This window comes from Aotus nancymaae, unplaced genomic scaffold, assembly GCF_030222135.1.
Source record: "Aotus nancymaae isolate 86718 unplaced genomic scaffold, 86718_ANA_hifiasm-v0.15.2.pri h1tg000089l, whole genome shotgun sequence".
Lineage (NCBI taxonomy): Eukaryota > Metazoa > Chordata > Mammalia > Primates > Aotidae > Aotus > Aotus nancymaae.
Window position 1 is genome coordinate 12,861,448 of NW_026988504.1, and position 22,620 is coordinate 12,884,067.

The 22,620-nt window shown below is 36.5% G+C and overlaps 1 protein-coding gene across 3 annotated transcripts in view; it reads right to left on the reverse strand.

Moving 5' to 3' along the window:
• The window catches only part of KCNJ16 (potassium inwardly rectifying channel subfamily J member 16), a 58,843-nt gene extending 58,405 nt beyond the window's left edge, over positions 1 to 438 (reverse strand). For all 3 annotated transcript variants that reach the window (XM_012453816.3, XM_012453813.3, XM_064369202.1), the window contains exon 1: positions 361 to 438. The gene's annotated coding sequence lies outside the window, so the exon portion shown is untranslated. The remainder of the gene's footprint in view (positions 1 to 360) is intronic.
• Positions 439 to 22,620: the final 22,182 nt, after the last annotated feature.

Consider the following 22,620-nt stretch of genomic DNA (forward strand, 5'->3'; position numbering starts at 1 on the left):
GGATACAATACTCTGGTTCTGAAAGATATTATAGAATATTCCATATGGTCTGAATATAGTAAAGTCACTTTTAGGCATTTACAAATATAATAGCAGGCAAGGGCTATTTAACAGATTCTGTAAACACCAACATGAGACTACTTTTGACCAAAACTTCAAAAGAACTTAAGGAATATGACACACTGTTTGATTCCTACTTAAAGCACTTGGATTAAAAAATTAAATTATCTTAATTGCATTTAACTGATCTTTAATATTTACATTTGCTGGAAACAGAGGTGCTGCTCCCCAAACACAGATGCCAGCAAGAGCAAAACACGGGCTGAATGACATTGTATCCATAACAATAACATCACTTACCTTTATTCGCTCTCCCCACAGAGAATCTATGAGCTGGGTGCTCTCAGCTGGGAATGGCAAGAATACTCTTTAGTTAATAATAAAGGAAAGAAAAGCTCCAGACACCAAGAACCTGGGTTAACCATTGACACTGGTTTGTTCCTACAGTTCCTCCCTGGGAATCTACATAGGTAGCTCCTGGCATCTTATCAAGGAAGCCATAGCCAGTCAGCTGTGGCAGCGATTACCTCACCACCTCTGTACCTCTGGAGGAGGTACAGCATGAAGGTCACCCAAGTATATCCTGACTAAGCTTTTACTTGATTAGGGATACAAAGGAGGAAGATTTGCTAGGCCAGAAATATGCTCAGTAATGCCAGTAAGTGACTCAAATATTTACAAACAGGATTGTGGAGAGACGACCTGTGGAATTGCTCGTGCTAGTTTTCAGACTCTGTTGAAACAGTACAAATAAATCCTTTTCATCAGAACTCTTTGTCTACATCTTAGCAGCTGAGGATTGGGATTGCACGCTGATGAAAACCAAGACAGGTGAATGACAGATAGCTAAGCATCCATTCATTCTTTATTTACCAAACCTTTAATGGTTATTTATCTATTTGCAAAGAACTAGAGTTCACAGCTGATTAAACCTTTGACTAATCAACCTGGATGACAGAGACTGAGGTTGAAGAATCTTCCATTCCTCAACCTCAGGAATCAGAGCTCCAGACTGAAATTGTGAATACGATGCAGGCTGTGGTATAGGTTTTGCCTGGCAATAGTCCTAATGGGTTAAATAAAATGGTGAGGTGGTCATGCAGTCAATGCTCACCAGGAGGTAGAAAAGTAAGTGAAGGGAAGAGGTCTATGTATAATGCTAGAATCAAAAAAAAAAAAAAAAAAAAGATACAGGAAATGTGAAAGGCAGCCATGGGGAACTAAAGAAATAGCAACCCTAAGCTCTTCAGAACCTGGCGGAGTTGTGTCCAGCAATGCTCAACAGAAGTGTTATGCTAACAAGGAATTAGGTTTTCCTTTATTCCACAGAGTGTTGGCAGCCAGGGGATCTAGGGAACCATATCAGGCTTGGTTAACACTGCAAATTTAAGAGGACTTTTCTAGGTTCTGACTGAGGGTTGTTAGAGTTTTGGTTCCATGGTCAAAAGCATGAACACTTGAGGAAGTGGACTTCTATGTTGGCACTGCCGCTTACTAGCTGTGTGACACTGAGAAGCTGCTTCAAGTTTCAGTAACTCCATTTCCTCATCTGTAAAATGGGGATGATGATAGCAACAACGACAACATCTACCACAGATAGATAATTCATGTTCCAGCTGTCAGCTGTCACTAAGGTATTCACATTCTGAAAGGAGCAACTGTTTTGCAACCTGTGACACGATATCTGCAGAAGAGCTTGAACTCTCCAAGGGACCTATCTTTTCATTCATCCATAGATGTCAGGGAAGCAATGGATACAGAGGTTGCCTTTTCTGTTAAAAAATAAAATAAAATTGAAGACTAGATAAATGCCTCCATTTCCATAACAATCGCAGCAACTCTCATTGTGGTTTATCCATGATTGATTGTTCAACATTATCGCTTAACACTGCTTGATTACTGGCTTGTTTGAAAGCAGAACACACTTTTGTTAGTGTTCCATCTCAAAGGACTTTTTTAAAAAACACAAAAGTCAACAGGACTCCCTCTGCTCTGCAAAGGCAATTTCAGGAAAGGTGACTTTGTGTGGGTGAGCGTTTGGATTGACCTGAGAAGATGAGGCATTTAAACATAGAGTAAAAACAGGCCATGGAGAAGAGCAAGGCGGGAGGCAAGATGGGGAAACTGGATGGATTCCCAACTCCCACTGAGTCAGATCGTCATTGCATGGCTTCATTTCTTTGTTTGAAGTAAATTCCCAGAACATCAGACACACCCATACTCACATGTAAGTAGAAAAACACTTTCTAAAGCCAAATAAATAAAAACGATATCTGGATTGGCTTTTCTGTTCCATGTCTATGCCTCCTCAGTCCACCTTAACTGAAAATTAACCTCACTAAAGTTCAGCTTCTGTGAACTTTAATCCTCCCCAAAACAGAAAGATAAACTGAGGCAAATTGAAGGGTCATGTTTAAGATTTGTCAAATTACAAGATAAGAATTTGTTACTTGAATGTCAAAACTCTAAGCGATAGCTAATTGTCTTTTTTCAATAATCGGTAATGTATTGCTGTTCTGTGATTTTAGTACAGGCCTAAGAGGAAGTTACATTGTACAAAGGGGTTACTTATTATGGAGAACACTCTAGCTCTGGCATCGGAAGACTGTGGCCTGCTTCCAGTTTTTGTAAGGACTTAAAGCTAAGAATGGTTTTTACAATTATAAATAGTGAAGGGGATATTAAAAGAACAATAATATTTGTGACATGAAAATTACATGAGATTCACATTTCTGTGTCTGTAAATCATGTGTATTAGTGTACAGGCCTATCCATCTTTTTTGCTTATTGTCAATGAATGCTTCCTATTACACAAAGAATTCAGTGACCTTCAAGACCTCAGTAGAGATTGTGGTCCTCAAAGCCTAAAATATTTTGTATCTGGCCCTGTACAGAATAAAAAAAAAAATCTGGCTAAACCATAAAATTCACTATTCTCCAAAAGTAATGTTCCTCTTTCCCGATTAATGATTTTCCAGTTAAGTCCAGGTCAACTGCATTTCTATGACTTAAAATCCTATCTTTCCTTCAATATTCCTAACTCTTTCTTTGTCTAACATAAATATCAATAAATAGTTTATTTCAAAAATAATAATAATGAAGAATAAAACTCTTTAAAGGCACTATGTTTTTCAATCTAGATATTTTAGCTTTTATTTGCATGACTTATTTCCTTTACTAAATTCTAAATATTAGTGGGTAGGGACTTACTGAATCTTATTAATCTTTTCTTTTTTTTTAATTTTTAATTTTTGTGTGTTTTGAGATGGGGTTTTCCTACGTTGCCTAGGCTGGTCTTGAACTCCTGGACTCAGGCAATCCACCCACCCCAGCCTCGAGTAGATGGGACTATAGGCATGTGTCATCATGCCTGACTCCCTCATTCATCTTTGAGTCCAACCAAGTGACTAACAGAAAGCTAGAATTCAGTACTAATACCAAGGGATGAATGCTTTTCGGAATTAAGGAAACAAGCATGTTTGGAAAATAAACATGTTTGTCTTTTAAAGGTTTCTTCACCCTTTTCAGTTTACTGTCTTAATGAACATCCGTATCACTGTCCATCGTCTGTCTCTCCCGAATCCCAAGACCCTCTTGCTGCCCAGATGCTGCAGCATGACTAGGTTGGGCCCAAGTTGTCCTCTTGCTTCATAATCCCAGCTGTGAAAATGTTCCTTTGAAGTGTCTTGATCGCTTGTAGAGCTCTGTGTGTTTTATTGTATTTCAAACCCTTCAGAATATATGGAATCAGAGGCAGAAGGAAAAGGGGGAGAAGAGCCAACTGAATATTCTTCCTCAAGGAGCAATTTTCAGAAGATTGAAATGAAAATTCCTGTTCAGCATTTTCCTCAGATAATTCACTGTACTTCAACAATTATTTAAATAAAATGGATGAAATTGGCTGTATCATTTTGAAAGAATCTAATACATTGAATCATACTAATAGGTGAAAAGCTTCATTATCTCTCCCAGAGAGGAGAAAACGGAAAGAACACCTCAAAAAAAACTTTCCTGGATGTTAAAGTTATATAGGTTTATTGTAGATACTGTAAATAAGAGTACAAAGAGGCAATAAAAGATAATCAGAAGTCTCAATTTTCTTTAGTCATTATTTCCAGCCATTTTCTCTATGGTCTTAAGATAAACTTGAGATTCAGTCAGATTTACAATTTTGAATCTTGCTTTTAAACCTTAGTCAAGGAGTTCTTGTCTGAATGCAAAGGAATGCATTTCTAACCATTGAATTCCCAACATCCAGGAGATTTGAGTCAAGCAGGTCTTTTAGAGCATGTGTACTGGCTTTTTAGTATTCTCCAATCACAGCCACGCTGACTGATCTGATCTACACTATGTTATGGGGATTACTTGAAACCATGCCTTGAGAGAGGTTTATTAACTATCATGTATCCACCAGATGTGACCCAACATTTGAAGGGCATCCCCAAGCATTAGGTAAATTCTATTCTTCTGCAAGAAGTGCTTATAAATTGAAAAGCTATCCTTCTCAAAGAAAAAAAAAAGTGCTTTCCATGGGAATAGGAATTGCATCAAAGATAATTGATTTCGTTTCAAAATACGCCCTTGTTTTAAAGACTAGTTTGCTCCTATTATTTCTGTCTTTTTCGATCCAAAGAGAGATTTCGAATAATTACTTGGATACTTCAAGCCCCAAACTCCTAACTGGCTTCATTACCACATTGATTATTTTATTAGGAGATATTTGAAGGAGATTAATCTGCCTTTATCACTTCCTCAGTTCTTCTTCCCTTTTCATATGAGGCATAATCCTTTTCTTCCCAACTTGTGCTTTTTCAAACCTCAGGAATGAATTATAAAAATGAATATCCTTATTGCCTTATTCCCTTCCAAGATAGCTTTTTCTAATGCTTTTCTTCCCCCTACAATAAGAATTAAAAGTGATATTTCTTTTGACAGCTGGTAACTAATCCCACCTTAGCAGGAAGGAGAACAGGAAGCCAGCAAAGGAATTTTCCATTCCTGTCTCTTTTAATTTTTCCCCACATCAGGTATTTTTCAAAATCTAGACATTTCCAGTGAGTCTGTATATCTTCTTGTTTTGTCTACCAGAGTCACGTGTTCTTTAACTTCTGCGCTGATGAGAAACCTGACTGAGTTTATGTTTGTATTTGGAGGAGGGAGAACTTGAGAACTTTTGAATCTCCAAAGGGAATATAATTGAAATGTGATGCCTTTGCTTATGCAAACGGCTTTTTTCCTTTTGTAAAGATAAAGTTCACAGAACTAGCCCATCAAACCACAAATCAGAATGTCTCGTATTGTAACAGAGCTACGGCTTTGATTCCTACAATAAGTCTCTTTTGGCTGGCCTGGATGCCTTTCTCTATTCCTTTCTCATCTCTCTCCCTCCCTTTTTTCTCCCTCCCATTCTTTCTTCATTCCTTCCTTTTTCTCTTCTGTTTAATGTAAGGACTCTGTATTTTACTATGCTCCAAGCCCACCAAAATGCATACAAGGTGCAGGAGATAAAGGAAAATAATTAACTCAAATTTGTTTCTCCAAGGAGAAATGCAGTTCAGCATTTTCAAAAAACAATGTATTTGATCTTTTAATGAGCGTTTTTTAAAAATGATGAAATCAGTTTTCTAAAGCTAATGGCTTGCACAAAATGTGACGGAAAGGTATTTATATAAGTTGATGTCATTTCAAATGAAACAATGTATCTAAACTGATGTCTACTGTAACACGTTAAATTCCACATACTAGTGACATCTCTCTAATACTGAAGTAGACTTTTTCTGAAATGTGTATCCGGCCATACATAGCACAAATTTGCTGCAAGACAGTAGGTGAGAGGGGAAGGGTGGAAAAGTGAAGAGTAAGTTAGAAGGAGTAAGTTAATGAGTGCTGGAATTAGCTGGTAAAGCGAGAGCTAAGCAGACGGAAACGGAATAAAATGCCCTTATGTTATTTAGTGGTTGATAAAAGTAAGCAAAATAAGAGAAACAGGGAGTCACAGAGAGTGCTGAGTTTTCTTTATCTGAGTATGTGGGGGTACTTATTCTGAAGATTCTTCTTAACAAGAAGGAAATTTTTCAATGGCATCAATTAAGTAGAAGCAGCCAAGTATAGGGGCAACATCACCAGAGAAAAATCAGGAAATGGGATTCTCCTGAGAACAGAACTAACCAGATGTGTGACCCTTGTCAAGACACCATTTCTTTGGATCTTAGTTTTCTAGTGTGCAAAATAGAATGGTTGGATGCTGTCTATGATCTCTTCTAGATGTACAATTTTTGTTTTCTTTCTTTTCTGCATATAACGAAATGAAACTACATAAATAAGGATATAAATTTTGTCTTATTTTTCTTCCACACTGAATACTCAATGTTTAGCACAAGGCTCAGCACCTAACATGTGATCAATAAATATATATTCAAGGAATGAATGAATCTACGTAAGATGCTATATTTATACAAAGGCAAAAAGACTGATACATTCAGTTTCTTTTTTAAAAAGATCAATGTAGCCATTTGAATATTTAGTATAGGTGGTCAAAATGGATTAATGTAAATGTAGTCTATTTGACACCAAAAAAAATATATTCACACCTATATAGTCTTATAATTTTAAATGTCAGTTGCTATTGCCCAAATGTAAGTGTTCTCATTAATTATTACTCTTCAAAATGCAACACTTGGTTCATTTTTGTACATCTTCGTCTCATTGTCATCTATACAGGTTGCTAATATTACATTGATTAAAATATAGATCTAGTTAGGCTAAAATGAAAAGAGTTACTGTTCAGATTTTATAAGCTCAGAAATTCAGAATATGGTTGTAGATTTGTATAGTGCTGCATAGAGATAAAACACAACTTCAATTTTCCCTTATGTTTTACCCCCCAACAAATCAACTAGGTCTATTTATAATGCTCAGTTGTTTCAATATCTTGTAAACCACAATCCAGCTTAGGAAAGAACATACTTCATGCTTTAACTCCTATGCTTTGATTTATACATACAACAACAACAACAACAAAAAATGAATAAGCCAAATTTAACAAAATTGTGTAGACAAACCACTGCATACAATTATTCTAAAGAATTTATTTTGCATTTATGACTTCCTTTATCCTAATATTTGCATTTCAAAAAACATAATACATTTTCTCTCTCTCACATGAACACACATACACACACACACACACCCCACACACTGCTATTTCAGTTATATACATACTACGGATTGGTAGAAAGATAAGAGGTTAGGTGCATGTACCTTTAATTCACATTAAAACATTAAAGTCTTTGCAAATGTGTTTATATAATGCAAAATATCAGGATGGCAAATTAAAATGTTTTCATTTAGCATTTTATTTACGTGTTATCAAATATGTAAATATTTAGTACTCTGTAAACTAAACACCTGGGTGATAAATTATTTCCTTCTAATAAAAATGTTTTAATGTTATATCAAATGGGCTATATATTATCTAATCCCAAGCCTAAATCACTACCATTTAAAAATTGAATGAAAATGAATTGGGTATGCAAAAATTTCTATCTATTTTATGGAATAAAACTATAATAGACAAAATAGTACCTTCAAAGATTATATTTAATATTATCCCAAATAGGTAAACATAACACATATGTTTTAGTGATTTATAAAACAGGTCTTTTAAGGTAAATTTAGAAGAAATTAAATTAATGGTTTATGCACAAAATGTTTTAAAAAGGTCAGTGTTAGAGATCATTACATTATTTATTTATTTTTCTTTTTTAAAATTATACCTTAAGTTCTCGGGTACATGTGCAGAAAGTGCAAGTTTGCGACATAGGTATACATGTGCTATGGTGGTTTGCTGCACCCATCAACCCATCATCTACATTAGGTATTTCTTCAAATGCTACTCTTCCCCCCATCCCCCACCCTCCAGACAAGCCTTGGTGTGTGATGTTCCCCTCCCTGTGTCCATATGTTCTTATTGTTTAACTCCCACTTAGGAGTAAGAACATGTGGTGTTTGGTTTTCTGTTTTTGTGTCAGTTTGCTGGGAATGATGGTTTCCAGCTTCATCCATGTCCCTGAAAAGGACATGAACTCACCCTTTTTTACTTGTTGCATAGTGGCACATATACACCATGAGATAATTACATTTCTAATAGTGAATTTAGAATGGGGTTTAAATGAATTCATTTTCTCTTCTTATGCAAATTGATATCTCTGTGGAGGGAGTGGTAGTAGAAGAAAAAAAAACCACAGTGCATGCGTGTGTGATGTGTGCATGTGTCTGCTTTAACTAGAAAACTAAGAAACTAGTGGAATATCACTCCTGTTGGTTAAAAGAATAGAATCGTCTTGAGTAGGTAAAATGTTGGGCTTTTTCAAAAGTGAGAAATAGGACTACCAGCCCTGCATTTCCGATTCCTGAGCCCACCAATTTTTCTTTGCCTGCCCACAGAGCAGAAAGCCATACAGTGTTCCAGCAGAGCAGAACATGCAAGATTAACCTTCTCCTTTCACTTGAACCAATTTTCATAAAGTAGAATCTAGTGGAAACACACACAAGTGTGTGTGCACGTGCACACGCACACGCACAAAACACAGGGCTCCCCAAATGCACATTGAAAAGTAATCCATTTTTCACTCATCAGATGACAGCACTTAATGACTTGGGTAACTCACTTCATAGGAAGCTTCACTTCCCTATGACCTTAATGAAAAGGCCAGTTCATTCCATTAGGAAATCAGTGAGATGAATTGTAATGAATAACCATGAAATTCTGCCAGGATTTAGTAAAGGCTATGAATAGCCCAGCTTAAAAGTTGACTTTCTTGTTTTCCTTCCTGTGTGGTTCTCTTTGAAAAGACAAGAAAATGGTACATTTGGTCTTGGAAAATCCATCACAGAGTACAAGTTACTGCCAACTGGTAAGGTTCATCCTAGGTAAACAAAAGCATGAGGGCATTAGGAATACAATGACTAGAGGAAAAATTTGAAAATAAAGAGAAAGTAGCATGTTGAGATTTTTCTTGCTACTGTAGTGAGGGTAATGAAGAGATCCTATTTCATAGGAAATAGCACCTGCAGGGCTCAGATCCCTGAGTTTGGTGCCTCACGTGCTTGTCACTCTTGTGTTTTTTTCTGCCAGCACACTGCTCACAGTGAGTTATGATGTTAGTTCTACTATAACGTGATATAGTGGTCCTCAAAATCACCATACTATGCATGATCTGCAATACGAATCACAGGACTTTCAAAACAATAGGATTGGGAGCATAACACTCAACAATGTCACCAGAAGCACATTTTTTAAAAAGATAAGAACCTTGGCCAAGCATGGTGGCTCAGGCCTGTAATCCCAGCACTTTGAGAGGCCAAGGTGGGAGGACCACTTGAGGCCAGGAGTTTGAGACCAGTCTAGGTAACATACTGAGACCCCATCTCTATAAAACATAAAAAAAAAATAGCTGGACATGGTGGTGCCTGTGGTCCCAGCTACTTGAGAGGATGAAGTGGGAGGATACCTTGACCCCAGAACTTTGAGGTTGTAGTGATCTCATCACTGCACTCCAGCTGAGACTCTTCCTCTTAAAAAACTAAAAATACAATAATAAATATGCTAATAAATAATAAAAAATAAGAACTAATAAAAAGGGTAGCATAGTTTTGCACATGGTCATTGCTCAAGAATGCATAGATACTATAATAAATATGACATTTTGCCTGGAAAAACCTGAAGTTTACTCATGGAAGTGGGCACTGGAAGAAATGTTGGCTGTTTTTGAGTTATTGTGAAGTTGTCTGAAATCTGATGGAAACTCATAAAACCAGGATGGGTGAGCTTATACCACACTGTGAACTGAGGTGGCTGGGAGATGACTGATTTTCTGCAGGTATTCTTACATAGATCAATTGAGCTGGGTGCAGGGTTTTCTTTTTTTTTTTTTTTTGCATTTACCTAGTGTTTCTCACAGGCAAAAATTTTACATTGGCAAATAGAATTTTACACAGGCAACAATTTTACATTGGCTTAAATTTTATGCTATGCTCAAGCAGACACATGTTCAAATTGTTTCCTCATATTTCAAGTGAATTGGAAATAATTTGCATTTTAAAAACAAGTCTTACAGGAGAACTGACTGTTTATTCTCAGATTACAACTATTTAATACTTAAACAGTCAAATGAAGAATGAAACTTTTTTCAACTCCATGGAGATTGCCAAAAAGCTCTTTGGTGTTTTGCAGACATACAAGTAATTCCACTTTTATATTTTTCATCTTTCCTCAATAATACCGTAGAGGTGGTAGTCAAAGAAGTTGTTCAAGAGCTTCTTTTATTCTTATACATGGAGTGCCTTACTGACTAGATTATGTTATCCCTCCAACTCCATCTTCCATCTTCTAGCCCAGGCTTCTGTGCTTAATTCTGCTATTTGTTTTAGATCTCAGTCACAGCATTCTAGAGCATATCAACTCACCACTGTTACACTCCAGGAAACTTATCTTACCATTGAAACATTCTTTCCTTTTTGTTCATTTAAAGTTAGATTTTGTGCTGGTGGTGGTGGTGGTGGTTCTTGTGTTTTGAGCTTTTTTTCCCCTCAATTCTGTGGCACTAGTTCACTTACATAAAACACCCGAAATAAATGCTTTTCTATATATCTCATTTGGTTTCTCAACAATGTGCAGATTTAGAATCTTCTCTATCTAGGAATCTTACTTTTCCTGAAGTATTTTACAAGGATCCAATGCATGTATAAAATAACAGGAACACCCACACTATGCCTGGCCTCTCTTTCAGCATGTTTTTAATGCTAACCAAAGAAAACAACCTATAAAACATGCACACACGTATGTACACTGCAGATCTTCTTGTAAACATCCCTTCTAAGATTAAATTGATTCCTGAGGAATTGGCTAAGATAACCAGTACCAAAGGTCATTTTCAAAACTTCCTGTGTCCCTGGAAATGTTTTGTGTTAATAATATGTGTTTGTTTCATAGCCACTGAGGAGTATCTCTTTTACGTCCAAGCAGAAACAGAGAGCTGAGATTAAAACAAGGAGAAAATTCCAACAATTCTATAGAATCAAATGAACATCGACTTTTGAAAATAAAAGCAGATTTATGAAAGACACATTAAAATATTCAATCTCTTGATATTTTATCCCAAAGCCTACAGACAGAAAGCAACAGGAAGCTGTGCCATTCAGGGACAGAACCCATGAATTGATCTGGACAGGATGATAGATGATGAACAGGAGAAAAAGTCAGGGCTAGAGACACACACACACACACACACACACACGCACACATACACATACACACACACCAAAAACAAGCAAACAAAATAGAGGAAACAAATTCTCAATGTTAAACTTGCCAAACAAGATTACTTTGCCATTTTTAAAAAAGAAAATAAAAATTTTAGAAAACTTTTAAAATTTCACAATATTTAAGAATTGTTTTAAAAAACATAAATCAGTAAATATCTATCTATCAACCAATCCCTGGTCCCTCCTGGGGAACTTAGCTTGTCCTGCCAAATGAGTATAGTATGTAAACACAATATTTGCTTTCTAGAAGTAAAAGGAAACCGGTATAGGTTTCATACAGGGAAAGAAGATTTCGTTCATGTCTTAACTATATTCTTTGAAGACAAATGTTTCCATTCCCTTTATGAAAGCAATATATTTTGCTTTGTTAGAGTGACAAAATTCAGTTTCATAAATCATAGATGGCTATTGAGTCACTTGTCTTTTTTTCTTGAATACTAGAAATTATCAAAACCTGAAGTTTGATGATTAACTATCCCAAATCTCCCAAGATTGCTCATGAGCTTTCTAAAGTTTTAGGCAGACAAGGGAAATATGTTTTTTTAAAAAATCAGATTCTTTTTAAAATGGGAACTCAAATTACCAATACCCTGCCCTTACTGGGTTACTGTTGTCATAGTCTACATGAGAGATTTTGGTTCATATGATTGTAATTACCAACATAACCAAGCTATTAGAGTACTGCATCATGGCCAGCCTGTAATATTGCCTAAAGTGATTTATTTTTAAAAAACAGAAAGAAAGAAAGAAAAAGAGCTACAGATACATGAGCTATAGGGATTCCAGAGGCAGAAACTTTGAATTGTGTGGTGTATTCTATTTGGCAGCCTGGTCTCAAGCTCACTCATTTGGCCCAGCTCAGATATCAGTAATTGGAGGAGAGCAAAAAAACAGTGTAATCAGCCCAAAGTACTCATGTCTCATCAGTTCTAAGCTTGTGACAGGTGACATGTGTATAGATACTTGGGACATAAGGGACAAGAAATAAGAAGAGCCTAGTGGTGAGAAAAGCCAACTGAAACTCCTAAATATAAGTGCAAGTTGTCTGAGTAAAAAAGAGGAAAAAAAGAAATAGTATACAACCGTTGAATATGTTTATATTCAGTAGTTCTTATTTCTACTTTAATAGCTTCTTTTTCATTTAATTAGACATGCATGTTGTTGCTAATCACTAATTTTCCCACTCATGCTCAGCTTCAGGTAGTGATACATCTAATCTGCAAGCTCTATCTCTACTGAGTTCTTGGTTGGATACTATGACCTCAAATGATTGCTTATTGCTACCACGGAAAACCTACTGATGTTTCATCTACAGCTGGGCATGGTGGCTCATGCCAGTAATCCCAGCACTTTGAGAGACCAAGGTAAAAGGCAAAAGGACTGCTTGAGATCAGGAGTTCGGGACCAGCATAGGCAACATAGCAAGACCTCATCTCTACATTTTTTTTTCTTTTTTGAGACAAGATCTCTGTTGCTCAGGCTGAAGTGCAGTGGCACAATCACAGCTCACGGCTCACTGCAGCCTTAACCTCCTGGGCTTAGGTGATCCTCCCAGCCTAGCGTCGCTTCTACTAAAAATTTTTAAAATGAGCTGTGCATAGTAACACATAGCTGTAGTGCCAGCTACTCGAAAGGGTGATGCTGGAGGAGCACTTGAGCCTGGGAGATTGAGGCTGCATTGAGCTATAATCGCCCCACAGCACTTCAACCTGGGTGACAGAGTGAGAGAAAGAAAGAAAGAAAGAAAGAAAGAAAGAAAGAAAGAAAGAAAGAAAGAAAGAAAGAAAGAAAGAGAGAGAAGAAAGAAAAGAAAGAAAGGGAGAGAGAGAGGGAGAAAGGGAGGGAGGGAGGAAGAAAAAGGAATAAATTTTTAATATATTTTTGTCACCAAATTTTGGGTCAGTGCCTCACTTCCAATTAGGTCTGTCCCATAGCCAGTCTATCACTGGCTTTCTGTATTTTCATGTAGGCCTGTTGGGGGAAAACAAAATTTAATCATGTTGGGGGAAAACAAAATTTCAGCATGGTTGGGGAACACAGATTGAATGCCTGATACATAGCCAATCATTTAAATAGATCAACATGTTCATTGATATGAAAATCAATGTATCAATGAATTTATTTCTCAAAGCCAAAACCGTTGAATCATCTGAACATGCTTATGTTTATGAAAGCACCAAATCCGTGCATCATGATGTTAACAGGAAACAAGTTCCCCCAAATTAATCAGAAATTGACAGAAGAGCTTCACTAGTAACCATTTTCCTTGCCTATCTCTGTGGAGAAGACAATGTGTAGAGGGAACCAGGCATTTCACCTCTGGGCACATAATCGTATGTGATGATGATTCATTCTACCTGATCCATGGACTGAACTTTACCATCATCCAGTCAGTTGTACTAGGACAAAATACAAATATGAAGATTACAGTGTACTTTTTTGTAAAATATATAAATATAACTCTTGTGGGAATTTTTTATGAAACAAAAGGTAATCTGGATAACGTTATTAAATCTCATCAATCATTTAACACTTCAGCATTTTAAAGGGTATCTACCAGCCCTGACCAATACAAAGAAATGGCATCTCTACTAAAAATACATAAATTAGTTGGATGTGGTAACACGCACCTGTAGTCCCAGCTACTCAGGAGGGTGAAGAAGGAGAATCGCTTGAAACAAGGAGGCGGAGGTTGCAGTGAGCCGAGATTGCCCCATTGCACTCCAGTCTGGGCAACAAGAACAAAATTCCATCTCAAAACCATAAAAAAAAAAGAAAAAAGGCATCCAAATAAGATGGTTAGCATAGAAAAACAGTAGGTACTTATTAAACTAAATAAAATTGAACTGAATGATATTGACAAGAAGTCACAAATTGATTACATACTTCGAAAACACCTGTCTTAAAATGAAGAGATCTAGCCTGTGGTCTCATCTTTGCCACTTACTAATCTGTGACCTTGAAATGTCATTTAACTTCCCTTAGTCTCAGTTTTTCATGTGCTAAATTAAGATGATTAAGTCAAATGTAAGATTCCTTTCAGCCTAAAAATTATATGATTCTTAGATAAGTCCCTGTTATGTTCCTACAATTTATTTGCAATTTGTTTGTCTATAGGGTTAAGTTAGAAATGTAGACACCTCTTCCCTTTCCTTTGCCTTTTTATAAACATCCAACTCAATTGTCTATCATTTGATTTCTAGTTTTTGGATTTTAATGAAATAAGCAATTTCTTTCACCTTAAACATGACTATAAATTTTACTTCTGATTTCAGTAATAATGCTGGCCTGCGATATGCTGATCAGCCCTGCCTCTGATAATGGAGCTACAAATCTGCACCTTGTTCAGGCATAGAATTTTTCTCTCCAACCAATAGTGATGAAGTGAGTTCAGAATGTTTTGGGTTTGAGTACAAGCAGTTTTACATGAGTATGTAATCTATATATGCAGCCTGCTCCTTTATTTCCTCCCAGGGTGGAATTGGAGAATGACGGTGGTATTCAGAGCTATGGAAAATGAGCACTGATATACAAAAAGAAAAATAGAGGAGGAAACTGTCATAGAAATTCATCTTTCCTGGCACCTAGATCATGGTGATTTTTGTTCATAACCCTTTTGTTGGGTTCATCAGTGGACAAAGGAAATTTGTTCCATACAGCCAGATGGCAAATCATAAACTCAGTGAAACCTGAGAGCCATTTCAACAAGTGCCACATGCACCAAAGTGGCAGTGCAGAACAGACTGAAATTCCCCAAACCACATCTGTGTGTTAGACAGGGGTTAAATATACATATGTTTATATATACATATGAATAAATATACATATGCACATATACATCTATATACATCTATACATCTATACATATATAATGCATATATACATATTATATATGTAATAATTACATATTATATAATACATATATAATGCATATATACATCTATAAATATACATATAAATAAATATACATATATTTTATATATGATTTTATATATATATATTTTATATATACATAAAACCACATCTATATGTTAGGGGTTTTATATATATATAAAACCCCTAACACATAGACACACATATATATATAAAACTATATGCTTTTATATATATATATAAAACCCCTGTCTAACACATAGACACACACACACACACACACACACACACACATATATATATATATTCTTCCATTCCAACTTCCAAAAAGCAGTACTTGCTCTGTCTGTACAAGGTATTACTATCTCTATACTTCAAGCTAGTCTCAGTGGGACTCAAAGATGAATAGGACAGAGTCACTAAACCACAGACTCACTAAAAAGTGTCACCTTCATCTCCTTTGTTGGTAAGGTGGGGTAGTCACTCTCTAGGAAGCAGAGTACTCTTCCCCAGTGATAATTCTAACTTTTCCACCATCTAGTCAGCTGTACTTTTCACAAATTTACACAAGTTCTCGCTAATAATGCTACCTGTAACATGAATTCACCATTAAGCCTAGTAAAACAAGGAAAAAACAATCATATATCCTTTCATGGCTACTTTGTCACTTTAGTTAAGTGACCATTCAGAAATAATGAACCTTCTCATAATATATTTGGGTTGTCTTCATCTTGGATATTTTTTAAGGAAAAGTTTATTTCATGACAAGGAAATCAAAACTAGATTGATTCTGCAGGTCCTTATTTTTTCCTAAAATAAATACAAAAACAGTACTGCCACTTAGTTAAAAGAGAGTCAGTGGGAGAAAATTCCGCAAGGAAACTACCATGGTGAGCTATTAATAGCAGCTATCTTCGATGTAGCATTTGCTAAGGGTCAGGCAGTATTCTACGTGCCTTACATGTGTTATCTTGTTTAATCTTTCTAACCTTTCTTGGGAGTAAATACAAAATCATCACTCCCATTTTACAAATACAAATATTAGCCTGAGAAAGTTAACCTCAAAGTCACACAGCTAGTAAGGGTGCCAGGTTCTCTTCATCAGTGTTCTCCCTCCCACTTCCATCCTTTTGCATATGGTACCTGGGGCAGGCTAGAAATGACCTTCTCAGTGTCTTTAATCTAAGTAGGAAATACACTCTGGAATTAAAATGATTTTTTAGGTGTTTTGCAAGGAGGAAAATGCACATTGGCAGAGCCCACCTATTGACTGAATGTTAATTTTCCTAGATGTTCCAATTATCTTGAAGGGAAGTAGGAAGCAGCATGAGCCAAACTTCCTTTAAGTCTCATCTTCACCGAGAGTAGGCCAATGTGTTGTGTTAGTCATTTTTCTTCCCTCAACTCTCACCATTGCACTAAAAACCTTTCTTTTCTTCTGAGTGTTGGAACAGGGTTTGTGTTGTCACAGAATTAATCTGCCAGGTTGTCGTGAGAAAACACCAAGCTCTCTTGAAATAAGCACGCTTACTGGAGGTCACACAGGGCACTTCATTCATTTCCTGGAATGACTGTGAAACTGATACTGATCTGGCAGTGCCTGGATGTTCTGAACACCAAAACCACAGTATCGCTGTGGATAAAGAAAGTCACAAACTGGTTCTATGGGATTACCCTAATGGGATTTTAATTTGACACTATAATGAGCAGGTTGAAATTTAAGAACTTGAGAATCTCAGTAAAGACAAAGAATTATAAGGCTGGAAAGGGATGTTCATTCTCACTTCAAAATCTGCAAAAGTTGCCCAGCTTCATTTATCCCTTAACTATATTTTAATGTTAACAATCCTGTATAGTGACTTCCCCAGAGGCTTACTTCCAGTCAAACAATGTCAATTCTGAACTAGACTGTTTACTTGACTATTCAATTATCCAAGCTATGCTACTTTATGTTATTGTACACATGGGTAAAATGACCAAATTTCATGGGAAAAAAAATTAGGATATATGGTCTGATTTATAAGTTTATTCCCAAATAAATCAAATTTAATTATCCCTTTGATGAATCGTTTTTATTATAAAAACATATGAGGGAATGTAGGCAAACTGCCATAGAAAACTCAATTTCATGGTAATGGGGTATCTTTCCTAAGCATGAAACAAAAGTAACTGTCACCATTTTGAAAAACCTTAAAGGCTTAGCAACCTCAATATCCTACTATTTTAATTTTATTTAATTAATTAATTTATTTATTTCAAGACAGAGTTTTGCTCTTGTTGCCCAGGCTGGAGTGCAATGGCGCAATCTTGGCTCACTACAACCTCTGCCTCCTGGGTTCAAGTGATTCTCCTGTCTCAGCCTCCCGAGTAGCTTGGATACAGGCATGAGCCACCATGCCTGGCTAATTTTGTATTTTTTAGTAAAGATGGGGTTTCGCCATGTTGGTTGGGCTGGTTTTGAACTCCTGACCTCAGGTGATCCACTCTTCTCAGCCTCCCAAAGTGCTGGAGTAGTTTTAAAAGGAAGAAAGAAAAGAAGGAAAGAAGGGAGGGAGGAAGGAAAGAAGAAAAGAAGGGAGGAAGGAAGAAAGGAAGGAAGAAAAGAAAGAAGGAAGGTAGGAAAGAAGAAAGAAATAAGGAAGGAAAGCAAGGAACGAAGAAAAGAAAAAAGGAACATCACCTTGAAAGTTAGAAATACATTAACATTTACATTTCAAGTTAAAGTGATTGAGTTAAAAGATGTGATAATATTTTTAACATTAGCTACCAGTTGCAATATTTTGAAATCCATACAAGTTTGCTTTGAAAACGCCCAAGATTCTCATGTATTAGCCCAGGAACACACATAAGTCCACTTAGAATTTTTTTTTCAAATTCTGTCTTCATAGTCTATTTTCTGTTATTCAGGATCATCAGTGTGGAATGTTAGAAAGCCAAAGAGTTAGAGTTTAGAATTAAAATTAGAGAGTTAGATTTAGAATTTTGTCATATCTAGTAGGCATAATACAGTGTAATCCAGTTTCACTCCAAATTCTTTTCAATTTTGTCCTCTACTTTCTTGCAATACTTTGGTCCATGGCATTTCAGGAAGGTGGGTTTTCACAAATCATCAGGAGGGAGAAAAAGCCTCGAAGACCAAGAGAACAAAATCTGCTCTATCCTAGAAAGATTGTCCTCATTCTCTTTTTCTTTCTTGTCTTTGTCTTTTCCCTGCCCAGTAATCCCTTCAAAGATTCCCAAAAGTCTGACTGAGGTCTAGATAAAATTGCAAAATATGCACACACAAAACAGCGGCTGGTGAGGTGGGAATGTTCACACCTTAAACCTTACAAGAATCATTTACAATAAGAATAGGAACTTACAGATTTGAGTGAAAGTTTGTTGTTAAACGGTTGAGTAATTTCCAGAAGTCAGGCTTTATTTCTTACATGTACACCACGGAATTAATTTAATCTACCTAAGACCAGAACTCGTGAAGATTTGAGGTCTGTAATCTCACACCACCTACTGTTCCCTGGTTTTATGTTTCCAAGTCTCAGCTGCTACACCCTGCTCCAATCTCAGTTAAAATAAAGGTTATTCATAGGGGTGGAACACATCTGTAAACCTGACAATACTTGGACAAAAATGGACGAGGTATTATGTCTCTTAACTATGGATTAGTTTGTTTGCCTAATTGAAAAAGTCTAAAGCCTGGAATCATTAAATATACTGTACCAGTCACTTACTAGAGACCCATGTATCTTTCATAAACTCACTCTTGCTTCTTCCCAGGTAAAATGCATTTCCAGAGCACATTGTTCAAGGCTCAAGTATCACATTTGTAACTACAAATTCTGATGATTTATTTGCATATCTCTCTTCCCCCATCATACTATGGACACCTCAAGGTCCTGTCTTCATCATCTTGATATCTACCACCCACCCTCTTGTCTCTCTAACCCTTCATGGTAACTGACAGGAAGCAGGTACTTAATATGTACTTCTTAAATAAATACAAAAACAAATGAATAAAGGACCTTTGGTTGCCCTTCCTGTGAATTAATGCCTTGTTCTTAGGAAAAAAATTGGGCATATGTTATTTTGCAGCTACAGCTGGCCCTCTATATCTATGGGTTGAGCACACATACATTCAACCAACCTCAAAGAAAAATACTAAAAATAAAAACAAATAAAAATATAATAAAATAATATGAATAAAAAACAATACAGTATAACAGCTATTTATATAGTATTTCCATTGTAAGTAATCCAGAGATCATTTAACAAAACATGGAGTGATCTGTGTAGGTTATACATAAGTAATATGCCATTTTATGAGTGACTTGAGAATCCTGAAATTTTACAGTCACCCAGGGCCCTGGAACCAATCTGCCATAGATACTAAGAGATGACTGTATCCTTTCTCAGAAAGTGGGTAGACACCATGAGATGTAAATTTCTGCCTCAGTCTGATTCTGTTTAATCTTTCAACTATGCTATGAAGGCAAAGCTATAAGCTTCCCATTTGCTGAAAGCAAGACTGCTTTCCTTGACTGCATTTTGCACCCTGCCCTCAGCTCTTCAATTACTCCTACCACACAAAAACACAACTTCATACTTTGGCATGGTTACATCACTACAAGAGAATCCACATTTTTTTCAGCCTGATAAAAATGATATTTATTCTTATTGATCCTATTCAAGATTAATATGCTCTGAAGGCCATTAAGTTGAGCTTGGGACTCAGAAAAATAAAATGACATCTAAATCAATGGTTGTTTGTGGTGATTAGATACCTTCCAAGACTTTAAAAGCATTCAAGGAAGACCAATTTTCCTTTAGAATCCTGGCTGATACATCTTAAATAAAGTTTCCTTAAAAGGAAATAATTAAATGAAGACCAACTTTTCTTTAGAATACTGGCTGATATATCTTGAATAAAGTTTCCTATTGTAGCCATGATTTTATCATAGGATTAAAAAGATCAAATTGGATAACCTGAATTTTGAAAGTCAATTACTCCTATTTTTGCAACAGTTCCAAGGAAGGAAAAATGCTGCAGAGGTCAGAGGGCACATGGCAAGAGAGAGAAGTCCACAGATCCAGTTTCAAAGATCCACCACACTATAACTGTGAAATGCAGCAACAAGACGCCTGCCTCTGGGGAAGAAACAGGCTTTTAGAGAGTCAGCTGGAAAAGAGGTGCAAAGCCCCAAAATGAAATTGCTTTTGCACTTTGAAAGCTTAAGTAGTAACTGAGAGTTTGTAAGTGTCTTTGACAACATTGAGTGGAGGGATATTACGAAGTTGCATTTTCAATTTTCTCCAGTTGCAAAAGAAAACGTAACAGCTGAATCGTAAGTCAGGGCTACAGTGCTGCCAACCGAGTACAAAAGCAATCTAAAGGGTTTTGCTTCTGGGCATGACCCTGCAATTCCAACAGCGAAAAATTAGAGTAGTAAATTGCCTTTTTTTTTTTTTTTTAATTTTTTTTTTACTTTAGGTGCATACTATATCTGGCATTTCTCCCCATGTTATCCCTCCCCACCCTCCCCCACCCCCGCTGCCCCTCCCCTATCTGCCCCCCAACTGCCCCAAGTGTGTGATGCTCCTCTCCCTGAGTCCACGTGTTCTCATTCCTAACAGCTGAAGAAATGAGCCTCTGGCAAAGTAAAGGCAACACCTGACTTATGCATTATCTTTCTACTGAGGCTGTGCATTTAAGAAAAAAATTTCCAGTATTTGCTCAGGTAAGTGAGTCTCTCAGACTGACAGACAGCTATATATCTCAGGACTTTTAACTCCTGAAATATTTTTAAAAGTAAGAAACACTTTTAGAGGTTTAAGAGCGGTGGACTACCTGAGCTCTGTTTCTTACCAGCACAACAACATCACCAGATCTTCTGCAATATTAAGATGAAAACATATTAAGACAAAAGATATTATTATCTGAGAAGCATTGGAGGAATCACAGACTCCATCACTTGGTGGCTAGTAATGGTATATTTACCCACCACCAACACCAACAAAAACAAACAAAACAGCTTCGCAGACCTCTCTTACTTGGGTTGGTGTATTATCCTCTCAATATTGAAATGCTAATCCATTTATCTTTTACAATCTCTCTCATGAAGTTCATCTGTAATAGAAGGGATAAATGTAACATGGTGAGCCTTCAGCATTCATGGTAAACATTAAGCGTTGATAACTGATTAGAAACTTACCCAAAATTATGAGAAGAGTCTCTTGATGAAATAAAATTTGAGCTTTTAATTCAATTAAATTTAGCTTATAAATTAAGAATAATTTAGACTTGCTGTAAGGTTTTTAGGTGGAACTTCAGGTCATGTTTCTGTTGACTTAACAAATTACACAGAAGCTCTTATTTTTCAAATACATTTTCCTTCCTGGGTCTCTAATTCTTTAATAATTAACCATTTTAAATGATCTAGTCTTCAAACTTGCAGACAGAGACTTAGCTCTAATAATATGATTCATTAGTTTTTCTATCAGTAACATGAAAAATATTACAACCAGGGAATAAACTCCAAAGTCTAGTAATTTAAAGATATTATCAGATATATACTACATAAAATAATCCTGTCTTTAAATGTACCTCTCATCTTAAAACATAATAAAATGTGTAGTCTAAAAACCTAAAATCAGCCCTATGAAACATGTTAGAAGCTTGGAAGTTGCCACAAGCCAAAGTGAAACTGCCTTTGCAAAAATCATGACTGAGGGAATTATGTCAGTGAAAGAGATTAGACCTAACCTACTTCATCTTCCTTCTAACTTTAAAACTATCTTTGTTCATTCTGGGGTGCAGGACGAACTAGCCTTGAGAAGGAATTCAGTTTATAGCTTAAAAGCTGAAATAAAATAGATAACAGCCCTTTTCTGAAAAACCCCTTCTTGCTTGGGGACCAGTCTGCCTTTGTAGGACTACCAAATAGCTACAAGATTAGAAATGACAGTTTAGGGGCCATGCAGCCTCTGATGCAAGAGGCTGAACCTCCCTAAAATCGCTCCTGGGAATAGCATCATTATGGTAAAACCTAAGATCAGTGTTTGAGATATTTCGCAGGCCCTACCTTCCGATGCAGCATATGACACCGCCCAGATGACACCACCCAGACTCATAATGAAGCTCAACCAGTTCTGCAATCCCACCCAAGAATATAAGCCAACAAGAAGAACTCACTTTGACCTCCTATGATTTTATCTTCAACCCAACCAATCAGCACTACCCACTTTCCAAGCTCATTCCCCACAAAACTCTGACTGGGGAGACTGAATTGAGTAATAACAAAACTCTTGTCTCCCGCACAGCCAACACCGCTTGAATTACTCTTTCTCTGTTGCAATTCCCCTGTCCTG